The sequence below is a fragment of the Lonchura striata genome, chromosome 32 (assembly GCF_050655825.1).
Source record: "Lonchura striata isolate lonStrDom1 chromosome 32, ASM5065582v1, whole genome shotgun sequence".
Taxonomy (NCBI): domain Eukaryota; kingdom Metazoa; phylum Chordata; class Aves; order Passeriformes; family Estrildidae; genus Lonchura; species Lonchura striata.
Genome location: NC_140734.1, coordinates 1,378,478 through 1,399,868, shown reverse-complemented (window position 1 = coordinate 1,399,868; position 21,391 = coordinate 1,378,478). Strand labels below are relative to the sequence as shown.

The window sequence follows — 21,391 nt, the reverse complement described above, 5'->3', positions numbered from 1 at the left end:
AAAGCTCAGCTCCTTAGAGGGTAAGAGATGAAAAAAATGTCTCCTTTCTTTTTATTCCTGTTGATGTTTAAGGAGATTTTGAAGGAGTATTTTCTTGTTTGCAGTGTGAACTGCCTGGTGATACTGGTTTGCATTCTGAAAGGGCTGTGTGACCAGCACTACATCCTGAAAACTGTTACTCACATTTCTCTTAACTTCATAGGGAGGTGGTGTTGTTTTTTGCTATACATGAAAAACCAGTAGGGAGAACTTGCTGAGCTCTTCTATTCACAACCTTCCTTCTCTTCCAACACAACCTTAGTTCTGCTTTTAAAAAGTGAATTCCTGATTCTGGGTACCTTTTCTACTTTTAAGCTGTTGAAATGTAGCTCTAGGTAGGTTATCTCCTATAAGTGTTCCATAGGAAGCTGTAGTTTCCTCTGAGCAGACACCTGAGAAAGAAAAGCAGTTCTGTTTGCAGAGACAAATGCCAACATCCTGTGGTGCTTCATGGGATGATGAAAACATGCCATGTTACAGGTCCAGGCTGTGTTCTGCCATGGCAATGTAGCTGGGTGAAAGAAGAGCGCAGCAGGTGTCCTCTGGAGAGTGGAAAAATATGGACTTGCTCATGGAGATGATGTTGTTCAGGTCCTCCTCAAAAGAAAAGGAAAACAGAAAGGAAAAACCTGGTCTCTCCATGTATTTCAAATGGTGAAGACAGGGAGTTCTGGCATAGTGTACCTTGATTCTCAAAGCTGCATTAAAGGAGCAAAAACCTGGATCCCTGGTGCAGGGAGAGGTTTTCATAGTGTCCATTTCCTCCATGCTTGCAGCAGTTTGGCATTTACTTACATCCAAATTTCTACAGCCCAAATGGACCACACCTCTTTAATATTGCTGCCTCTTACATGACAGCTGCTTTGTTCTTCACATCAAACAAAAGTCCTGGAAAAACGGTGCATGATTTTCTTTTCAGCTTTGCTTTAGCTTTGTACTACCAGTTTTACATCTGTAGTCTGCCTTTAGGTGTAATGAATATTGATGTTTTAAATGTCTGCCCATAGGTAGCCAACCTGGATGCAAATGACAATTCTTTCAGTCTGAAGGAACATTTCTTCAAAGACATTCAGGTTGATTGGCCTGGCTACAGTGAAAGAGATAGAAAGACATTGGAGGTGACCCTTTTTCAGTAAGTTCAGCCAGGACAACAACCATTTCAAAAAAACCTTCTGGGAAATGAAGGTCTGTTTTTGCACTGAGGAAAGAACAATGACTGTTGATATTTTTGCCTTGTAACCTGAAATGCTGGACCATCCTTACAGAAAAACAGCCTCATCTCCACATGCCACCAGCAGCAGCCAGTCACTGTCTCTGGGACCTTCTGAAAGAAATACTCCACTGAGAACTGCTCAGGTATTTTGTGAATTTTTAAACATTCTCTACCATATATGATGTTTTATCCCACTTGCTCTTGGTGTCCAAGCTGTGATATGAAGCAGTAGTGCTGTCTGTACATCATATAAACCTGAAGTGTGTAACTTCTAACGGGATTCCTGTATGGTTTTCAAGACGGTTACAATGTCAAAGCCTGCAACAAGCTTGCACCCATGATTTGTTTGTCATGGTGCATAGGAAACTCTGCTAAGGACAAGATGTGGACATGGTTTTGGTACCTAGCTGTGTCTGTGCAGGGTTCTTGATGATATGGCAGCTCTAGTACCTAAATCATGCATGGTAATGCCAGTGCTACTGTTTGAAGAGAAACCTTAGGGAAGTCTAGCATAAGGACAAATTCCAGTACTGAGGCATTTGTAGGAAACTTGTTTTTCTGTCCTAAGCAGCATTTAGGCTCCCATTTTGATTCAGGCTATCCCATGTGTGAGGAGGGGACTCAGAATCATTAGGGAATACCTTGGGCTTGTCAGGCTTAACACCAAGAGATGGCCAATACAAGAGGGCAAGGAAAAAGTTTTGAAAGAATCTTGGAAAACACTGCATGCAAGGTATATTTTCTGTACCTTAAAGAATTTTCTTTAAACAGCCCTGGTTTTCCCTAGCTCTTTTCCCAGCCAGAGCAGGAAGTGCTGCAGGGCCCAGCATCCTCTTATGTCCTACCTCCATGCCTACAGCACTTGTGTCAGCAGGCTGGCACAGAGCTGTGTCTGGCAGTCCTGCTCTGAGCTGCTGATGGTGGGAGCAGTGTGTGCTTGGTAGGGAAGAGGCTGTGATCCAGGCTTTCCTCTGGAGAACAGCAGGAATGAGACCTGCAGCCAGGCTGGGGCTTCTCTCTGTTGTTATCATCTCTGCACTGGACACGCTGCGATCAGCACCGCACCGGTGGCTTCTTGGGGCCGCTTTAGTGAATCGTGTGGCTGTGTGACAGCAAGAGTTGAGTGTGTTCCTGGTGTGTCTAAGCAGAAATAGGGAGCAAGATAAAACCAGCCTGAGCTCCTCATTTTGGGGAAGCCTTTGATAGAGGTGCTGAAGGGAATGTCTTTTCCCAAAGCCATTTAGCTACAGAGTTGGAGGAGAACTTGCTGAATACTCAGGTGAGAAAGTAGGAATGAAATAGAGAACATACTGAGCTGCAGCACCTCCTTATATGACAGGCCGTTTTAGGTAAGAAAGTTGTGTGTTCAACCATTGCCAGGCCAGAAATGCTGCTTTTTCAGAGCAAAACTAATTGGCATCATCTTTGCAGAAATGGCCTCTTCCTTCTGCCTTTATCAATCCTGTCATGACCAAGAAGCAGAGGACTGACCAAGAGCCCAGTGGTATCCAGCCAGCACTTGGTGGCCACTCTCCTTCTTCCTTGGACCTGCCTTCCACATCCTGCTCAACTCTGAACCTGTCTCCAAGTGTCAGCTCCATTTCCACATCCACCCGTCAGCTACAAGAGAAAGATAAAATTCGGATTCCATCTGGAATCCCTGCGTCTGTCAGGGTGCAGGGGAAGATTCCCTATTCCAAAGGTGAGAAAACAGAGTTAGACAGGGGGAAAAAATCCCATCCTTTGGATTTCGATAAAATACTTGCCATGAGCAATGCCAAAGAGATGAGCAGAGAGTGCAGGACACAAGCAGAAAAGGAGTCACACAGTCCAAGTGCAAAGGGTATTAAACTGATGGACCACTTTTAGATATGCTTCCATTTCATTTTTTACTGGATATCTGTATGTTTTTTTAGTCATATCGAGCCTCCCATCCACCGGCATCTCCCAGTCCTCCCCACCTTCATCTCCAAGCCTGTCTTGGTGTCAGGGAATGTCCCAAACCCAAAGATGCAGCCCTTTGCACTTGGCCTTGTTGAATCTGATGAGGTTCCAAAGACCCCACTTCTTGGTCCTTCCAGATGGCATCCCATGCCTCTGGTTTGGGCAAACTTGCTGAGGGTGCACCTAATCCATTCTAGAGGATGCACTTGCTGAGGGTGCACTTAATGTCATTCTAGACATAGCTGAATGCTTGAGCTTACCAACTGGGGAAATCATAAAAAAGCAAAATGCATAAACATAGTTTTCCATAAAAACTTCCCATCCAGTATCACTCCTTTACCAGCTTTTAATGACTGTTTCTTTTTAATGCTTTACTGTTTGTATTCTTGGAGATCTGTAAATGATGGGCAAATAGAGGCTCAAAAGTCTTGGTACATTCTTTTGAATCAACTTTCTTGCCTTCTCCAAACCTCCAGTCTGAACTATTTGTTTCTGGTTTTCCCTCTCTTTAGGTGAAAAAGCAGATGTCAGAGGAGCCCAACAAAGCAGTTCAGGTCCTGTGCCTGAGAAGAAGAGGATGATGTCTGTGAGACTTGCAGACATTGACTGGAGCGGTTGCGCTGCTGTTTACGGCCGACCCTACAGGGACAGGGTGATTCATTTACTTGCTCTGAGGGATTACAAGGAGCCAGAGTTACTTGCTCGTCTGCTGAGAGATGGAGTCAGGCAAAAGGACAAGGATTCCCTTGGAAAAATCCTTCAGGAGGTGAGATCGTGGAGCATGTGCCAGCACTTCTTCCACCATGCTATTCTGCTGCTCATAATTTTACTACTTCCTCACCTGTTTAAATTAGAGACTTTTCCAATACTCCTTCGAGTTAAGTTCCACTGGGATGTCTTTCTCATCAGTTTTCATAAAATGCACACCCATTGAAAGATGCAGTAGATCCTTCCTTCCTTTTTAAATATTCCCCATCCACATAGTCTTTTGCTGAATAATGCAGGCATTAATATATCAAATAGGAATATTTCCTCTTTAGCTAGGAAAAAGCATTTTAGAACCTAGTCAAAGGACTCAAATTCAACATGGATACACTTTCAATTGATCCTACAGTGACTTTAAGGAACTGATTCCCTGAACCTGTGAGGTCTGTTGCTGTGTTTGCCCAGGGCAGTGGCAGGGATTTTTCACCCTGAAGACATTCACAATATAATGAGAGCCACGTTTTGCCATCCCAACTGAAGTAACCCATTTAGGTTTCCGTAGTTTGCACATACAGGTGTAATGAACATTTGTTTTCCAAAATGTCTGCCTGTAGGTTGCTGACCTGAATGCAAAGGATAATTCCTTCAGTCTGAAGGAGCATCTGTTTCAAACCCTTCAGACTGATTGGCCTGGCTACAGCAAAACTGAGAGAGTGAAATTGAAGTTAATACTTTCTAGGTAAGTTCAGTCTTTTGGGGAAGGAAAAGAGCCTTTTTAGGAGAAAGCTCTGGGAAATGAAGCCTAGGTTCTTAGAATATGCTGAGGCAGCAGGGACCTGCCAGGATCCTGGCCCTGCACAGGACACCACAAGAATCACACCAGGTGCCCAAGAGTGCTGTCCAAACACTACCTGAAGCCTTGCTGCAGGGACCACTGGCCTGGGGAGCCTGTTGCAGTGCTCAAGCACCCTCTGGGGCACGAATGTTTTCCTGATATCCTGCCTAAAGCTCCCTCAACTCGGCTTCATGCTGTTTCCTTGAGTCCTGGCACTGAAGGTCTGCAAGCAAAGGACTATGACAGTTGATATTTAGGCCTTGTAACTTCAAATATTGGACCATCCTTACAGAAAAACAGCTCCATCTCAGAACCCCACCAGCAGCAGCCAAGCAACATCTCCTGGGCCTTCTGAGAGAGATGCTCCAGCAAGACCTGCTCAGGTATTTTGTGCATTTTTAACATTCTGTACTCTGTATTAAGTTTCAGCAGACTTGCTGGTGGTATAAAATGCTGGTGATGTGAATGTGCAGGGCCAGGCCTAAGCATGTTTTGCCTCAGACATTCCAAGTGCTGTGACAGGAAGGCTGTGATGAGAAGAGAGGATCCTGCAGGGGTGGAGCAGCACTGTCCTGAGCCAAAGTTCTGCTCTGCCTGAAGACTTGAGCTCAGTCCCCACCCTCAACTCATTCCCTGGAGGAGGCCTCAAAGGGCTGGCTCTGCAGGAAAAATCTCCTGTAAATAAGAGGCCGCACCAGGGTGGGGCAGATGGGGCCTTCTCACTCTCTTGTCCCTCTGTCTGTCTGTCACTCTCATTGCTGACTCCAGCTCTGCACTATCCACGTGGCTGCACCAACACAGGAGCTACAGAATGGTGATATTTCCTCAGTCCCTCCTCTGCCTCTATTTCTCTCCTCCCTCACTCTGCCTGGGCACACACAGCTGTCCTCTTGTGCTCCATCCTCAGTTTGGAAGTTTGCTGTGGGTGTGGGGAGCTTGTGGCTCTGTGTTGTGGCTTGTGAGTCAGCAGCTGTGAGAAGGTCCTTGGGAGGAGCTGAGAGATGATTGAAGGGCACTGAGCAACAGTGAGGGCTTGTTGGTAACCACTTGTGACACTCTCCTACAAATTCAAGGGCTTGTTAGCCAAGAGCTTTTGAGGCTGCACAGCAGGTAGCCTGCTGGATTGAAGACAGCTGCTCCTAAAAGCACAAGAGTTTCTTGACATGTGGCTGCTGCCTTTGTTCATCCTGATGAGAATTCACAACCAAGCATTGCACCCTGTACTCCTCGATTCTAAGAGTGAAGCACTAATCTGGTTTTTAACACATAAAACTCTAAAACAGCCAGGTGCCTCTTCAGTAAATCATGTGGATGTTTGACAGCAAAAGCTGAGTCTTTTCCTGGTGTGTGCAAGCAGAAATTGGGACCTAGATAAAACTTACTGGACCTCCCCTTTGGGGAGGCTTTGCTGGAGCTGCTGAAGGGAGTGTCTACTTCCCAAAGCCTTTTAGCAGTGCAATGAGAGAAGGACTTGCTAAGTCCTAAGATGAGAAGCCCGAAATGCAAAAGAGCAGATATTTACCTGGAGGTCCTCCATGTTTGACAGGTCTTTTTATTTAAAAAACATGTGTTTTCAACCTTTGCCAATTCACAAATCCTGCTTTTGTAGAATGGGAGCAAAACCTGATCTGGGTCAGAGATTAATGAACTGTTTTGTTATTGTTGTAGAGACGGCCTTGGGCTTCTGGCTTGAGCAGTCCTGCAATGAGCAAGAAGCGGAGGATTGAGCAGTAGCTCAGTTACCTCCAGCCAGCACCTGGTGGCCACTCTTCTTCCTGGGTGCTGGCTGTGACATCCCATCCTACTTCTACCTGTCTCCAAATGTCGGCTCCATTTCCCCTGCACCCTTTAGGCTCAAGAAGGACACAAATTTCTGAGTTCCACAATGACAGCACTCGTGTCTTGAAGACTACCATGTCAAAAAGGATATGAAGAGAATTCAGGAGGCTGAAGCAGTAGTGTCCCTTGGATCTCAATGAAGGTACCAATGTGCAGCTTTTCCTAACTCCAGTGTGGATAATGATGGAGTAAAGATTTGATGATTAAGAGAAGCCTCTGCATGAATTAAGGTGCAAGAAAGACCATATTCCAGAGTCAGTAGTACAGACATTATTAATAGTAAATGTCAGCTAAGGAGGTAGAAAGCTAAAGGAGGAGATGGGCCAGGTGGGGAGAAGTGCTGAGATGAACATTGAGGTGGGTTAGGCCCGGATGGGCCCTCCCTTCCTGCAGTGCAGCTGCACAGGCTCAGCTGCAGCAGTGCTGCTGCATCCCCTCATTGTATTTGCAGTGCAGGAGGGGAGGAAGAAATGTGTGTGGGTGTGTGTGGTATAAAACACTGGGAATTGCTCCCAGCTTGTCTCAGAGCAGTGATGTTGGCAAGGGCATGCAGGCTCCTGCAGCTCTGGGGCTCTGGGGCAGCTGTGGCCTTTGGAGCAGGCAGGGCCCTGGGCCCCGCTGGGTACAGCCAGGGATGCTCTGGGGAAGGCTGAGGGCAAGCCTGGCCCTGCAGGGCAGCAGTGCAGTGAGGCCTGTGCTCGGGCTCTTGCTAGCAAATGTCACTGGGCAGAGGCCAGTGGACGAAGCTACTGCTTCTTGGGAACCTCTCAAATTGTTGAAAGGCATCTGGAGTTTTATTTTCAAACTTATCCTGCACACCAGTCAGGTGCATCTGGCCTGGGATGCATCCCTGGCATATGTTGTTGTCTGTCCTTGTACTGAATTTTAACTTGTTAAAGATTTATGCCTTGTAAATATTTATCTCAGGATGGTTTGAAGTGTTTATTCCCATGTGGAATGAGTTTTTGTCATTGCAAAGAGAACCAGATCTTCAGGTCCAGAGGAGCAGAAGCTTTGGTGTGACAGTGTTGGGATGTGGCATCTATTATTCTCATTGCCACCTCATCTTGGGTTTGTATCATGAGCTTGATAAACCTCACACCTGTTGATTTGAGGGAGAAGGGATTGAAGAAGGTTTGACTCCCTTCAGTGGCTTTAAGCATTAATGAGTTTTGCCCTCTTTAGGAGCTGCTGTGCTTTGAGATGTTGTTGTTGTTGTTGTTGTGGTTTCAGACTTGTCTAGAGTTTGTTTTTAGGTCTGTAATACACAACAGCCCAGAAGGATGGTGGCTCACAAAGAAAAATACGTCCAAAGTCAAACTGAGATGTGGAAAAAATGACGGGAGACAAGTCCATTCTATAATGTCAACAAGTCTCAGTTTATTTCAAGCACACATGTATAGTTATACCCGTTATAATGAAGCTCATGCATATTGCAAAATTTAAGCTCATCATTGGTGTATGAAAAACAGGTCAACCCCGCCTTTGGAGCTTTCTAAGCTTGCTTTGTTTTCCCTTACATTTATCTTTTTGCTGAACATTCTACTGTTGAGAACCAGCTTAGCCAAGGACATAAGATATTATTGCTACATCTGCTATTGCTGCACTGTGCAATTTTCAGCTACTGCTTCACTAACTGCACGTAGTCATGTCCTTTCTCACGAAGCCATTCTTCCACAAAACTCTCCATACTGAGAGTAATTTTATTTTTTTACATTAATAAAACCAGACTGGCCTGGCTTGGTAGCCTCTGAGTCTGCCTCAAGGCTATTTTAATGAAAAGGTCATGAAATTCTAAACTCTGCAGAAATGTTGACATGCCCTAATTTTCTTTTGATTTCTCCTTCCTAGGGTAGCCCCAGCTACTCTGAGATGAAGAGCAGATGCCAGTACCTCTACAAAAAGCTGTCCCACATTCAGCAATGAGTATCTGAATTTGGCAAGCAGCAAGTGGAGTCCTGGCACCAGTCGTCTGCTTCAGCAAGGAAACATCTATGAATCCGAGCTGTTTTATTTTAAAACAAGGTTAAGGTTTTAGGATTCTTCAAGTTAGGATTGAGTAGATGATTATTTCTTAAAAGCATAGGATTAGTTAGCCTAAGATTACAGAATTTAGTATTGAACATTAGCAATAAAGAAGTTGTATTGTTGTTAACTCCTTCTATTATTGCCACTTCTCTCCAAAGAAGTTTTTTTTCCAATACCAGTTGGGGGATGGGCCAATTAAATCTGCTTTCTAAAAAAACCACTGCAAAAGTTGTCTCCCAAGTTTACCCTAAACCAGCCATTTTTGGCACCACATGTGAGGCCCGAGAAAGAAGAAAAAACCTGTAATGATTGGATTTTGGTTGTGCTTACTCTGTAGTGATGCAAAGCTGTCAGTAACCATGTTACTTGAAGTGGTAATGTTTCTCGGGGTGGGGGCCTTCATGTGTTTCTAGTCCCAAGGCTGTTTTGAAGCTGTAATAGCTTTCTAGTCACTAGGATTATTTTCTTATCCAAAAATAGCTCCACTATTATACTGTACTTACTGTTTTCTAGTTCATTGGAGTAATTAGGTCATCATTCACTATATCAAATAACTGGAATAAGCTCTGGAAAAGGAGGTTTATTTAAAACTAAGATTGTTAAAACTACGTTTTAAAAAAGAGAAGGAATTCCATGAAGAAAACGATGTGGTAAAAATAGAGTTATTTAAACTTCTCAAAGTCCTTGGATAATACAGCCCTGAACCCCCGTCAAGTGCACTGCAGCCTTGGCGGTCCCTTTGAGCCCAGAACTGCCAAGGGTCAGGGCCGGGATGAGCCTTCACCCCAAACTGGCTCCAAGACTGAGTGGGAATCAATTCAGAACAGCTCACACAAAGAGCAAAGCCTCAAGGCCAAAGCCAAACCTTCATCAGGTTGGATTTCTTTAAACATGGAACTGGAACAAATTTGCTTGTGCGGTAACATCACTGTTACCATGAAACTTTACATGAGCTACTAAATAAGCAGTGTCCTGTCCTGATGTGTGTTGCCCAAATACTGTTGAGAACTTGCTGTGCCTCTGCCCTGTGCCCCTGGGGCTGCTCCTGGCCAGGCAGCCTCAGGGGGAGCCAGCACTGGCTGCAGCCCCAGCGGCCCCCCAGGACAAGGCCCAGCAATGAAGAGGCCAAGGAAAGCACTGGGCAGCAGCAGAACCCTCAGCAGAGTTCTTTGCACAGCCATGGACTGGCAACAGCTCCACTGCAGCATGACTACGAGTCAGGCTACCAGTGCTATGAGCAGAGCTACAAGAAAAGTGGAGAGAAAAATCAGCTACTGACCATCTGCTCTCGTACAGCTTCCGAATGCCAAGATAGAAGCCCATCAGCACAAGTGGCACAGTGAACAGTGTCACCACCGTGCCTATCATGCAGGACCTGTGCACATGCTGGGGGCAGACAATTCCTGGGGTGCTCGGTGGATTCAGGGCATTTGTACTGGACTTGCCAAGCATTTCTGTGGGAGCAATGGGGAGCGTGAGCCCGCGCTGTGCTGCACTGCTGAGCTGGCAGCACGGTGGATACGGCCAGGACGTTCTCTGTTTGCCCAGAGCTGGGGCCTGCAGGCACCTTGCCGCCCCTTGGCACAGGCTGTGCCACCCAACAAAGCCCAGCAGGCCGGCAGGAGAGCCCGGGGCCAGCGCAGCTGCTTGGGCCATCGCTGCTTGGAGGGACAGGGGCCAAACCCATCCCTGAGCAGCCCCTGCCAGCCCTGGCCCTCCCTGCCCTGTGACAGCTCCCCCAGCCCAATGGGGACAGACCGTCATCAATTCTACAGCCAGAAAAGAAATCGTCCCTGTAACTGTGTGCTGCTTTTCTTCCCTGCAGTTGGTCCCAGAAACATCCCTCACACTGCTGGAAATGCCTACACATTGTCTGATCAGTCCCTATGGTTTTCCAGTGTGCTCTCAGAAATTTTTCCAACAAGTCCACCAATAAATTCCAGGTTACCTCTGTGAATTGCACACTACCGTTTCCTTCATTTTTTTCTCAATACCTGGAAGTTCCCGTATCTAGTAATGGCCTTGAGGATCTCTCATTCTAGTCAATTGTGGTTTTTTTGTATTGAGACAGATGAAACAGCCTTTTGGTTTTGCCAGGTCTGGTTTTTCTCTTAGCATTACGGTTTACTTATTATCTACATGTAAACTTATTTTTATTTATGTTTTTTTTTTTTTGTTCCCCAAGCAGTGATATTGACAATTTGTCATTCATTAATTAATGCTCCAAATATGAACAATTCTGATTCTATTTTTCTAGGAATATAAAGATCTCAGAAAGCTGCATTTTTAATTTTGAAGACAGTCTCACTCCCCACTCCAAGCTTTGACAAGGGGGTGATGCTTTCTGAAACTTCCACTGCCAACTTTTATGGTGATCCATGTGGAAACGTCCCTGAGGTTAGGTGGAGTTATTTGGGAAGTGCTTGGCTTAACCTTGGAAACGGATTATTACTTTTAGTGATATAAACCTGTACTGCTTCAAGATTCACAACCACAGTCCTTATTTGTGGCTCACTGCCTGGATGCCTGTTCTGAATTAAAACAACGTTTGTGAGGCAGATGAAGAGCTTAGACCTCAGAGATCAATATTCCTGGGAGGAGGAAGGAAGGATAAAATCTTGTTTCAAAGGCTGTTTCTTCAATCCTACGATGCCAGAAGTATGGTAGACTACAGCTGTCTCCAAATGTCATTCAAGTACAGAAAAACCCTCTGCAGTGCCAGACACCAGGACAAATTACTCGACACTTTGCCTCACAATGCATCAACATTAATTCTAGTGAGAGGTAGGCCTTAGTTGGAGTCTGATTAGAGCAAATCAACATGGTGTGAATGGCAACAAGAATTTCCTTGTGAACAGATGATTATGTCCCACTCAATAATGAGCAAAATTTGCCTTGACTTGGAAGAAAGTAGACAGGGAGCAATGCAGTATTTGGGTTTTATCCAGTGATAAAATGGGGCAAGAAGCTGTAACAACTTACCTGTTCTACAGAACACAAGTACTGATACAGCCAAGAGTACACCCACACAAGAAAGGGATTTTCAGGACATTCCTTTATTTCTTAACATGGAATGGGCAGCAAAATGCTGGCATTGGTCTGAACTGGAAACCGTGTTCCTCTCCAGTTTCTCCTTGAGCACACTGTGTGTTATTTGCAGACTTCACTGCCCAGCCCATCAATCCTCTCTTGGCCATTTGCTAAATGGCACAACTACCAAAATACAGGTGCCAGCATAATCAGCCCAGCACTAATCCAGCACTGCTTTGATGGTGCACAGGAGCACAGAATGGCTTGGGTTGGAAGGGACATTTAAAGGCCATCTCGTCCCATGCCCTGCAGTGAGCAAGGACACCTTTAACTAGGTCAGGCTGCTCAGAGCACAAGCTCGAATGTCTGCAGGGTTGATGTCCACCTCTCTGGGCAACCTGTGCCAGGGTTTCAAAGCCTACTATTTTAAAGAATGGGATTCTTTTGTCTCGTCTGAATCGACCGTCTTTTAGATTAAAACGAAACCCCCTCGCTCTGGTCACAAAGGGCCCTACTAAAAATTCTGTCCCATCAGTTTTACCCTGAAGGTACTGAAAGGCAGCAATCAGGTCTCCCTGGAGTCTTCTCTCTTCCAGGAGGAACAGCCCCAGCTCTCCCAGCCTATCTCCAAAGCAGAAGGGCTCCAGCCCTCACAGCATTTTGTCCCTTTTCTGGACTAGACCCAACAGAACCATGTCCTTCATGTGTTGGGAGCCAGAGCTGGATGCAGTACTCTTGTCGTGGTAGAGATGGAGACAATGCAAAGCAACACACTCCATTTCCAGAAGGCTTCAAAGCCTGTTTTTATTCTAGCATGCATGCTTTTCCTACATTCTTACAAAGCGTGTAAGTTTACACTTTACTCATTGGTCACAAGAGACAAGCAAAGTACTTATTGGAATAGGCAGTTGCAGGTTTCTCTTATTCATCCTTCTTTCTTGGTTTGTATATCAACGCCCTTGGTAGAAAATTCTTTTGGGCTAAACATGGATCCTCTTATCAAACTTCTCTCTGGCTCACCAAAGTTGCTGTAAAATGCATGAATCTTTAAAATTAGAGGGTTTTGGGAAAGCTGCAAAAGGCAGGCCTCAGAGACAGCAAAACTGCAACTAAAGCTAAGCACTAAGATTTGTCAGCAGAAAAATTATGTAAGAAGCAGAAAAGTTAGGACAAATGGAACAATGGTCTGTGTATTAACATGTGGCTAGAATGACTCCCTAAGCTACAGAAAAGTATATCTAGCAAGATATTAGGAAGTTCTAAGCTTACTAATGGAGCTCTGGACATTGGGTTTTAAGGCTTAAAATACAAGTAGGTATTGTATTGGAAAGAAGCAAGCATTTTTTTAAGAAAAGGTACGTGTGCTTATAGTGGTTGGATAAATCTATTGTCAGTATGCTTTTGCTTTGTATGACTGGTCAAAATCTTTTAAAGTATGTTATAACATTAAGTTGTTTGTCTGCTGCCGGGCATGTGAGTTGCTGGCATCTACCCATTGTCACAACGATGTAATGAGACTGATGCTAGAAAAGAAACAGCTCGAGGCGTGTTCCTCAGCAGTCCTGTTCCATTCCTCATTTGTACATAAACCCCTGGCCAGCAATATAAAACATCATCCACAGTAGTGCAGGTGGAGTCTCACCAGAGCAGAGCGGTGCAATCACCTCCTTCAACCTGCTGGGCATTTTCCTTTGCATACACATGGCTGACACATGTCCAGCCTCTCATCTAGCAGCAGCCCCAAATCCTTCTTGGCCGGGCTGCTCTCCATCCCTTCATGCCTCGAGCTGTGAGATCAGCAGGGCTGGGACTGTGTCACAGCCCTTGGACAGAGCTGCTGGGCAGGATGAGCTCACTCCCAGAGAAAGTAGAACCCACTCCCCAGGCAACTCCAGCCTGGCCATGAGGTCACAGCAGGCTCTGGGGTCAGAGCAGGCTGAGGTCACAGCAGGCTCTGAGGTCACAGAGGTCCCAGAGCCCCGTGGTTGCAGAGCACCACAAGGCCCCAGCAGGCAGTCCTGGAGCACAACTGCTGCGGCAGCAGCGGCGGTGGCAGCAGTGGTGCTGACATTGGGACAGCGGCCTCAGGACAGTGGTGGCAGCGAGAGCGGTGGGACTGGCACAGGGCAAGGCACCATGGCCCTTGCTCTGCGCCTCCTCCTCCTGCTCCTCCTGGCCGTGGCCCTGCCTGCCAGGGCTGCCCAGGCTGCTCCGCTGCAAGCGCGGGGCGCAGGTGAGCCGGCAGCCTGGCTGCCCTTTCCCAGGACAGCGCTCCCTGCTCCCCGGGAAGCGCTGGGGATGGTTTTCCCCTGAGCTTTAGGGAGGGTTTCCTCTGATAGAGGGAGAGAGCCCCCCTGGGCCCTGGGCTGTGCCAGCCACCCCTCCAGGGATGTTGCACAGCGTCTGCAAAGAGGGTGGGCAGTGACCAGGTGCCAGCCCAGAGTTCCCAAGGCTCTTTCCAGCTTTGGCTGTGTCCATTGCCACCTGGCTCCCACAGCCTTACTGATCCCCTGTCAGTTCCCAGTTCCATGAGGCAGAAGGGGATCCCAGCACACCATGGAAATGGGTCTGATCTGTGCTCCCTTCTAGATTGGTATCATGACTTGGGTGATTTGGAAATGCTGGTAAATGACGACTTCAAGACCTTTCCAGATGCTGAAGGCAAGTTCTCAATGTACCTTTCCTGACAGAATAATCAGTGTCAATCTGGCAAGAGCTCCCTTCTGTCCTAAGTTCCTCTGAAGGTTGATGGAGTCAGGAAAATTTGCCCTGCTCCTTTCTCAAGCCCTGAGTTATCCCACAGGATTGCTGTCAGTAGGAGGGAGCATTTAGCTGTCCATCTTCCTCCTGTGTGCAATGCCAGAGTGTCCTTCTGTGTGCTCTGTGCAGCCCCAGAGAAGAGCAGAGAGGGAAGGGGCCGGGCCCAGGGCTGTGCCCCGGGGCTGAGCCTTGGGTGCAGCCTGAGGATCTCCTGCAGCACCACCGGAGCTATTCTGTCCTGCCTTTCTTTGCAGCTGAACCTGTTGGTGAAGGTGGTGCAGCTTCCCAACCCATCCCCATCACTGAGCCTCTGGGAGATGGTGAGGGTAGGTCAAGGCCTTTCCCCCTGCGAGAGCTGCCAGCTCAGAGCCCAAAGCTCGGCCAGGGGGGTGTGGGAAGAGTATGCACCTCAGCACGGTTTGGGTGTAGTGCTGGGCAGAGATCTCTGAAGCTTGCTCTTGGGGGAAGAGATTTATTGGAGAATTCAGGGATGCCCAAGCCTCGTGCTCTCAGGCGTAGCACGTGGCTGGGCTTAGGAGGACGGGGGAGGGGAGAGAGAAACGGAGGGTTTAGGAGAGGGGAAGCCCCAGGGAGGAAGGGAGTCCAAGAGAGGGAGGAAGTCCAAGAGAGGGAGGAAGTCCAAGAGGCCGCATGGCCGCTCAGAGCCCCCTTATTAGGGGCTCCCAGGTGGGCTGGGACAAGGTATGGGCCAATGGGGTTACAGACTCTGTTTTAGGGGCAGGTACAGAGGTGCGGGATGAACCACAATCTTTTGCAGGGTGGGATGGAACAGTCCATTTCACTCCAGGATTCATCCAAGGGTAGAAGTGACATTCGGCTAGCTAAGATAACAATCATATCTATCTATCCTCTGCAACAATTGCCCCTTTTCATTAAACTTTTGAAAAGGTAAATACAGACTTAATTACTATTTTTGCACAACTTGGGGTACATAACATTGCTAATGAAACTATACTTATTACTCTAAAAACAATCAAGCTTACTTTACAGAGTTCCTTCAGCCAAGATGCAGAGCTCAAACCTTCAGATAAACTGTTTAGCTAGATTATTAATTGTAATCAAGGTGGCGTTTATTTCTTTACTGATTGAGCATTTTAACCTTTTGACTGCTTTAGTCTAATGGAAGAATTTAACTGAGGTAGTGTTATTAAAATCTTTTGAGGAAGGTTCTATAATTGACTAGGTTGAAAAAGTCTATTAGAGCTTTGTATCAGTTAGAGATATGGTATCAGAGCTTGCAGTCTTGGCCAGAGTTACCCAGGCATTTGTCTTTGGTTAACCTATAGGTGAAATCTCAATACAAAAATTTGAAATAAGAGAACAAATGTAACAACAAGGGTACAAAATTAACATGCATGTGAAAATAAATGTCCATAGTCTTGAATTGTTTCTGGCAGGTAGTTTTCATCTCGTCTTAGCACAGTTCAAATCTGAGTGCCTGCTTCTTGGTTTGCACCTGCAAAGTCACTGCCATTGGTGAGGGCACTGCTATATTTCGGTGTATGGTAAGGCCTTACATTCTTTGCCGGGATCCATCTGAGTCCTTCGCCTGTAGAGACACAAGCAAACCCTCTCTCCCATGTTACAAGGTTACATGGGCTTTCTATTTCTCTTGTGACTGAGGTTTTGATCAAGACTTTTATTTTTACTTTTTTGTTGTTCAGAAAGTGTCTGTAAATGGGCATGTCAGGCTGTCCTATACAGTAATTTGAAAGATTGTATGCGTATGGGGCTTTGCTGAACCAATTTTGGGGTGTGGCCTTATATATTCCCCTTTTCTGTTTTAATAAGCTGCTTTCTAGGGCTTTAGATGTCTTTTCTATGGTACCCCCCAACAGCTGGTAACCATAAGAGAAACGGAAGCAACTATCTCCTGCTGCTACTAGGAATTCTCTCTTGTCCAGAGATGGGACAGCCGTCCACTCTCTGGGACCATGAGGCTTGGATATATGCCTGTCCATCAGTTGGAGGCCATCAATGCTCCCCTGAGCATCCTGGGAAACTGAGGCAGCAGGGGTGGTATTGGTAGGGGTAGCACAGTTCTCCGTGGATCCTGTACTCGTCAAAGTAGCTGCCAGGTGCTGTTCCTCTTTCCCTGGCTGCATGCTAAGCTGTAAGTCAGCTGCAGCTGCCAACAGCTGGGGCAGAGGGGCAGGAGTGGAGACTGTCAGCAAAGGCTCATGGGAGAAACCTGAGGATGCGGAGGGATCTCTCCAAGCTGAGGCTGCAGCTGTGGAATGTGGATGCAGCCTAGGAGAGGAAGTGGGGGCATCCAGGGGCTGTAGGGGCGGCGGTGGGGTGACGAGAACTACTTGTTGCACGGCTGGCCGGAGTTCCGGGCGGGCACCCGGCACGGAGGGCTTTAGCGGCAAACCCGGAAGCGACTCGGTGGTCCCCGGCGTCGGCGGTGGGGCTCCTTCTGGCGGCTCCGGGGGTTCTGCCGGCGCCGCCGCTGAGCTCGGGGGTTCTGGCTGATCGCAGACCGCGGCACGGGGTGCGGGGGGAGCGGCGGGCTCCGTCGGCGGCGCGGCAGAGGCGGCGGGAACCGGCCAGACCGGGGGCACCGCGAACCGCGCATTCGCGGGGCGCACCACGTGGTCCGCCGGCCGAACCAAGATGGCGGCCGCGTCTGCCGCCCCGCCGGAGCCGTCTGATGTTGGGCCCGCACCGCGGGGGGGTTGCCGGGAGGCGGGGGGTGGTGGGGTCGCGGCACGGGGCGCGGCGGGAGTGGCAGGCTCTATCGGCGGCGCGGCAGAGGCGACGGGGACCGGCCGGACCGGGGGCATCGCGAACTGCGCATGCGCGGGGCGCACCACGTGGTCCGCCGGCCGAACCAAGATGGCGGCCGCGTCTGCCGCCCCGCCGGAGCATGCTGACGATGGGCACATTCCGCGGGGGGGTTTGCGGGGGGCGGGGGGTGGCGGGGTCGCGGCGCGGGGACCCGGGGTGTCCCCCCACGGCCGGGGCTCGGGCTGGGGTGGGCGCACCGGGCTTCCCGGTGCTTCCTGTCGCACGTCCGGGATTGGGGGCGTGGCCAAGCGCCCTCCCGGCGCGGGCAGCGGCGGCAAGGCAGCGGCGGCGGTGATCGCCGGATCGAGCGTTTGTAGAAACGCGGCGAAGGCGCTTTGTAAGGAGCCAACGAAAGTAGCAACAGCCGCTGCTAGGGGGGTTTCGGGGGGAGCCGGGGCGGGCACGAGCCCCGCGGCCAGTAGGGGGGGCGGGGCGGCAGCGGGGGCCGGGACAGGAGCGGCGGCCGCGGGGGGTGGGGCGGGGCCGGGGCTGATCGCGGCGGTGGGGGGTGAGGTCGCGGCGGAGGTGGGAGGGGCGGGAGCGGCCGCGGCGGGGGCCGCCGAGCCCGGCGGCAGGCAGCGCGGCGCGGGGATCGGGGGGGTGCGGGGGGTGGTCGCGGGGGCCGGAGCAGCCGCGGCGGTTGGGGGTGGGGTCGCGGTCGCGGCGGAAGCGGCAGGGGTGGAAGCGGCCGCGGGGGCCGGCGCCCGGCGGCGCGGCGCGGGGGTTGGGTGGGGGGTCGCAGGGGCCAGGGCGGGGGCGGTGGGAACCGCGTCACTCAGGGGGGCGGCTGCGGCGGTTGCGGCCGGGGCCGCGGCGGGAGGGGGAGGGGCGGGGCGGAAGGGGATCGCGGCGCCGCCGTCAGCAGCCGCGTGGGCCGGCCACATGGCCGGGACCGGCTTTCGCGGAACGAACAGTTCGGCCACAGCTCTAAAAGCTGGGAGTAGGTCGCAAGCAACGGCGTCTCTCCTGGAAATCTCAATAAAAAGCCTATCACCTACTGAGTCCCAGAAGTCTTTGGTAAAAGCGGCTGATCGATCCGCATGAGGGAAGTGGGGCAGGACCCATTCCAAAAGGGATTTTAACTCTTTCTTAGGCAAACTACTGTTATAACTACGTAAAAGATGGTTAAATTGCTTATAGAGATCTCTATCTTGGGTAGAGTGGGATTGTCCCATATTTTAGACCTGTGTAGCTCACCTCAAATTCGCAAAAGCAGAGATCCTCTCCTCAGGACTCTGCACAGGTCCCCTCAGAGCTCCGGGCGTCTCTCCGGACGGCTTTTCTGTGCTCGGGACCTTCAGACCTCCCCCCTCGGGGCTTCCAGCGCAGGCAGTGCTGGGCAGTGCTCGGTGCGCTCTCTTAACGTGGCCACGTGCCACCAGCTCACAGCTCCTTGCTCGGGCAGTCCCAAGAGCTCCAAAAGCCGGCTATTCACAGGCGATGGTGCTCGAGGGTAAAATGCCTCGGCAAACTTTAAAGAGATAAGGCTTCTACGTTGCTTAGCAATGACAGCCTGTGCTCAGAGCGAAGAGGAGGCTATCACAGGTAATTACCGTGCATGGAGGTGTCGAGATTCGTGGGTTCCTTTTTCTTTCACGTTGGGCGCCAGTTGTGGGATGAGTATGCTCCTCAGCACGGTTTGGGTGTAGTGCTGGGCAGAGATCTCTGAAGCTTGCTCTTGGGGGAAGAGATTCATTGGAGAATTCAGGGATGCCCAAGCCTCGTGCTCTCAGGCGTAGCACGTGGCTGGGCTTAGGAGGACGGGGGAGGGGAGAGAGAAACGGAGGGTTTAGGAGAGGGGAAGCCCCAGGGAGGAAGGGAGTCCAAGAGAGGGAGGAAGTCCAAGAGAGGGAGGAAGTCCAAGAGGCCGCATGGCCGCTCAGAGCACCCTTATTAGGGGCTCCCAGGTGGGCTGGGACAAGGTATGGGCCAATGGGGTTACAGACTCTGTTTTAGGGGCAGGTACAGAGGTGCGGGATGAACCACAATCTTTTGCAGGGTGGGATGGAACAGTCCATTTCACTCCAGGATTCATCCAAGGGTAGAAGTGACATTCGGCTAGCTAAGATAACAATCATATCTATCTATCCTCTGCAACAGGGGGGCATCGCTGCAGGTGCCAGGACAGAACCACGCACGTGTGTGCCCTGGCCCTGGGCCATCCCCTCACTGCTCCTGGGGCTCAGTGCTGCCTGTGCAGATCTGCAGCGATGACAGAAGCTCCTGTGGCTGTTGAGTTACAGGTGTGGCTGCAGGGAGGACTTCTCTAGCTCCTTTTATGGCTACTGCCCGCAAGCCCAGCTCCCATCGCAGGGGTGAGTAGTGTGTCTCTGCTGACTCCACAGGCTGAGCACTGGTTTTGTGGGATCCACTGAGAAATGGAAATGTTTTGCTCTAAGGTCCTCCAACAGGGAACATAAAAGCTCCAGGATACAAGAAGCACCATGAGCCATCTGAAAACATGAGGCAAATGCTGAAGGAAATGGAACAGGCAGGACAAGGTGGGTGATTTCTCTCAGGCTTCCCCTGGGACTCAGCAGCCAGGGGCATTCCCTGCACATCTGGACAGGCTGTGCCCGACACAGCTGGAAAAGATTCATGGCAGCCTCGCTGCCCCGCTGCTGCTCTCATGGCCTGCAGGGCTGTTTCCCAGCCTGGGCTGGCTGCAGCTTCTCCCCAGCCTCTGCAGGAAGGCATTTGGCACCAGCTGACAGGGAGCCCAAACTGCAGCACGGGTCTGACATGCCCTGCAATTTCCCATTCTCTGGGTTGATCAGAAAGGGCACCTGTTTGGAGAGCAGAGAGCTGTGGCCACCCAAATAGTTTTTAGAGATTTCCTAATTCTTAACCATTACTTTGACATTCACTGCCTCCTGAAGATGCCACCTTCCTACTGGGGAACAGCCCCACCTGATCCAGCTGTCCCTTTTCCTTCCTCTAGAAATGGAAGGAGAGGCTGTGCTGAAGGCTGAGTTTCCCAGAGGAAGCAGTGGCTCACTGGCAGCCTCTGCTGCAGGAAGGGAGGCGCTGCCAGGCACAGTCACAGGACGTAATTGCTGTGCCTCTGGGCCTGAGCCCTGCTGAGCCTTGAGCTGCCCTCTCTGCTACTTGGCAGAGCCGGCACAACCTGGACAAGGCTGGCACAGCCCAGAGGAATTGTTATGCTCAGGGCACTCAGGGTACTGAGCAGTCCTGCTGGGGTCCCTCCATGGGAGACACATCCCAAAACCCGGGAGTGACTGCACGGGGTGCCCATGGTGGGGAAAGGGCAGAGGGGGAGATGAAGGCTCCAGTGTGTCCCGACAGGGCCTGGGTATGAGCCCTTGGGCTGGGGGAGCAGTTGCAACAGAGGGAGGGAGAGAGGGAGTGCAGGAGGGAAGGAATGGTTCTGGCACTACATGCTGCACTTATCCCCAGGACTTTAGGGTTGTTTCCCTCTGTGGGAGGGAGAGGGCCCCATGGCCCTTGGGGTACTCATGCCACCCCTCCCAGGGATGTTGCACAGGGCCTGAAAAGAGGATGGAGAGTGGCCAGGAGCCAGCCCTGAGTTCCCCAGACCCCTGTGCAGCTTTGGCTGTGTCTTTTCACATCTGGATCCAATGGCCTTACCTGAACCCCTTGCAGTGCCCAGTTCCCACAGGCAGAGAGGGATCCCAGCACATCAGGAACTGGTTCTGGTCTTTGCTCCCTTCTAGATTGGTATCATAAAATGGCTTATATGGAAAATCTGGTGAATGATGGTTTGGAGAATCTAGATCGTGGTGGAGGCAAGTACTCCGTGTGTCTTTCCTAAAAGAATAATCAATGTCATTCTGACAAGAGCTCACTCATGATCCATTTACCTGAACATTATCTCAGGGCTGAAAGATTCTGTAAAACTTGCCCTGCTCCCTTCTAGAGCCCAACAGTGATTCCACAGGATCACTGTCAGTGGGAGGAAGGAGCATTTAGCTGCCCATCTTCCACTCATGTGCAATGTCAGTGTGTCCTTCTGTGTGCTCTGTGCAGCCCCAGAGAAGAGCAGAGAGGGAAGGGGCCAGGCCCCGGGCTGTGCCCCGGGGCTGAGCCTTTCACAGCTCCTTTGCCGGCCCCAGGGAGCCTGAGCTGCTCCTGCTGCTGCTGCCAAGCCCTGGCCTCCACTGGGGCTGGGTTTAGAGCTGCTGGCAGCTCCAGGGAGTCCTTTCTCC

The 21,391-nt window shown here is 50.1% G+C and overlaps 1 pseudogene; it reads left to right on the top strand.

Annotated features, from left to right (window-relative positions):
* The window catches only part of LOC144247838 (serine/threonine-protein kinase pim-1-like), a 55,291-nt pseudogene extending 38,623 nt beyond the window's left edge, over positions 1–16,668 (top strand).
* The last annotated feature ends 4,723 nt before the right edge of the window (positions 16,669–21,391 follow it).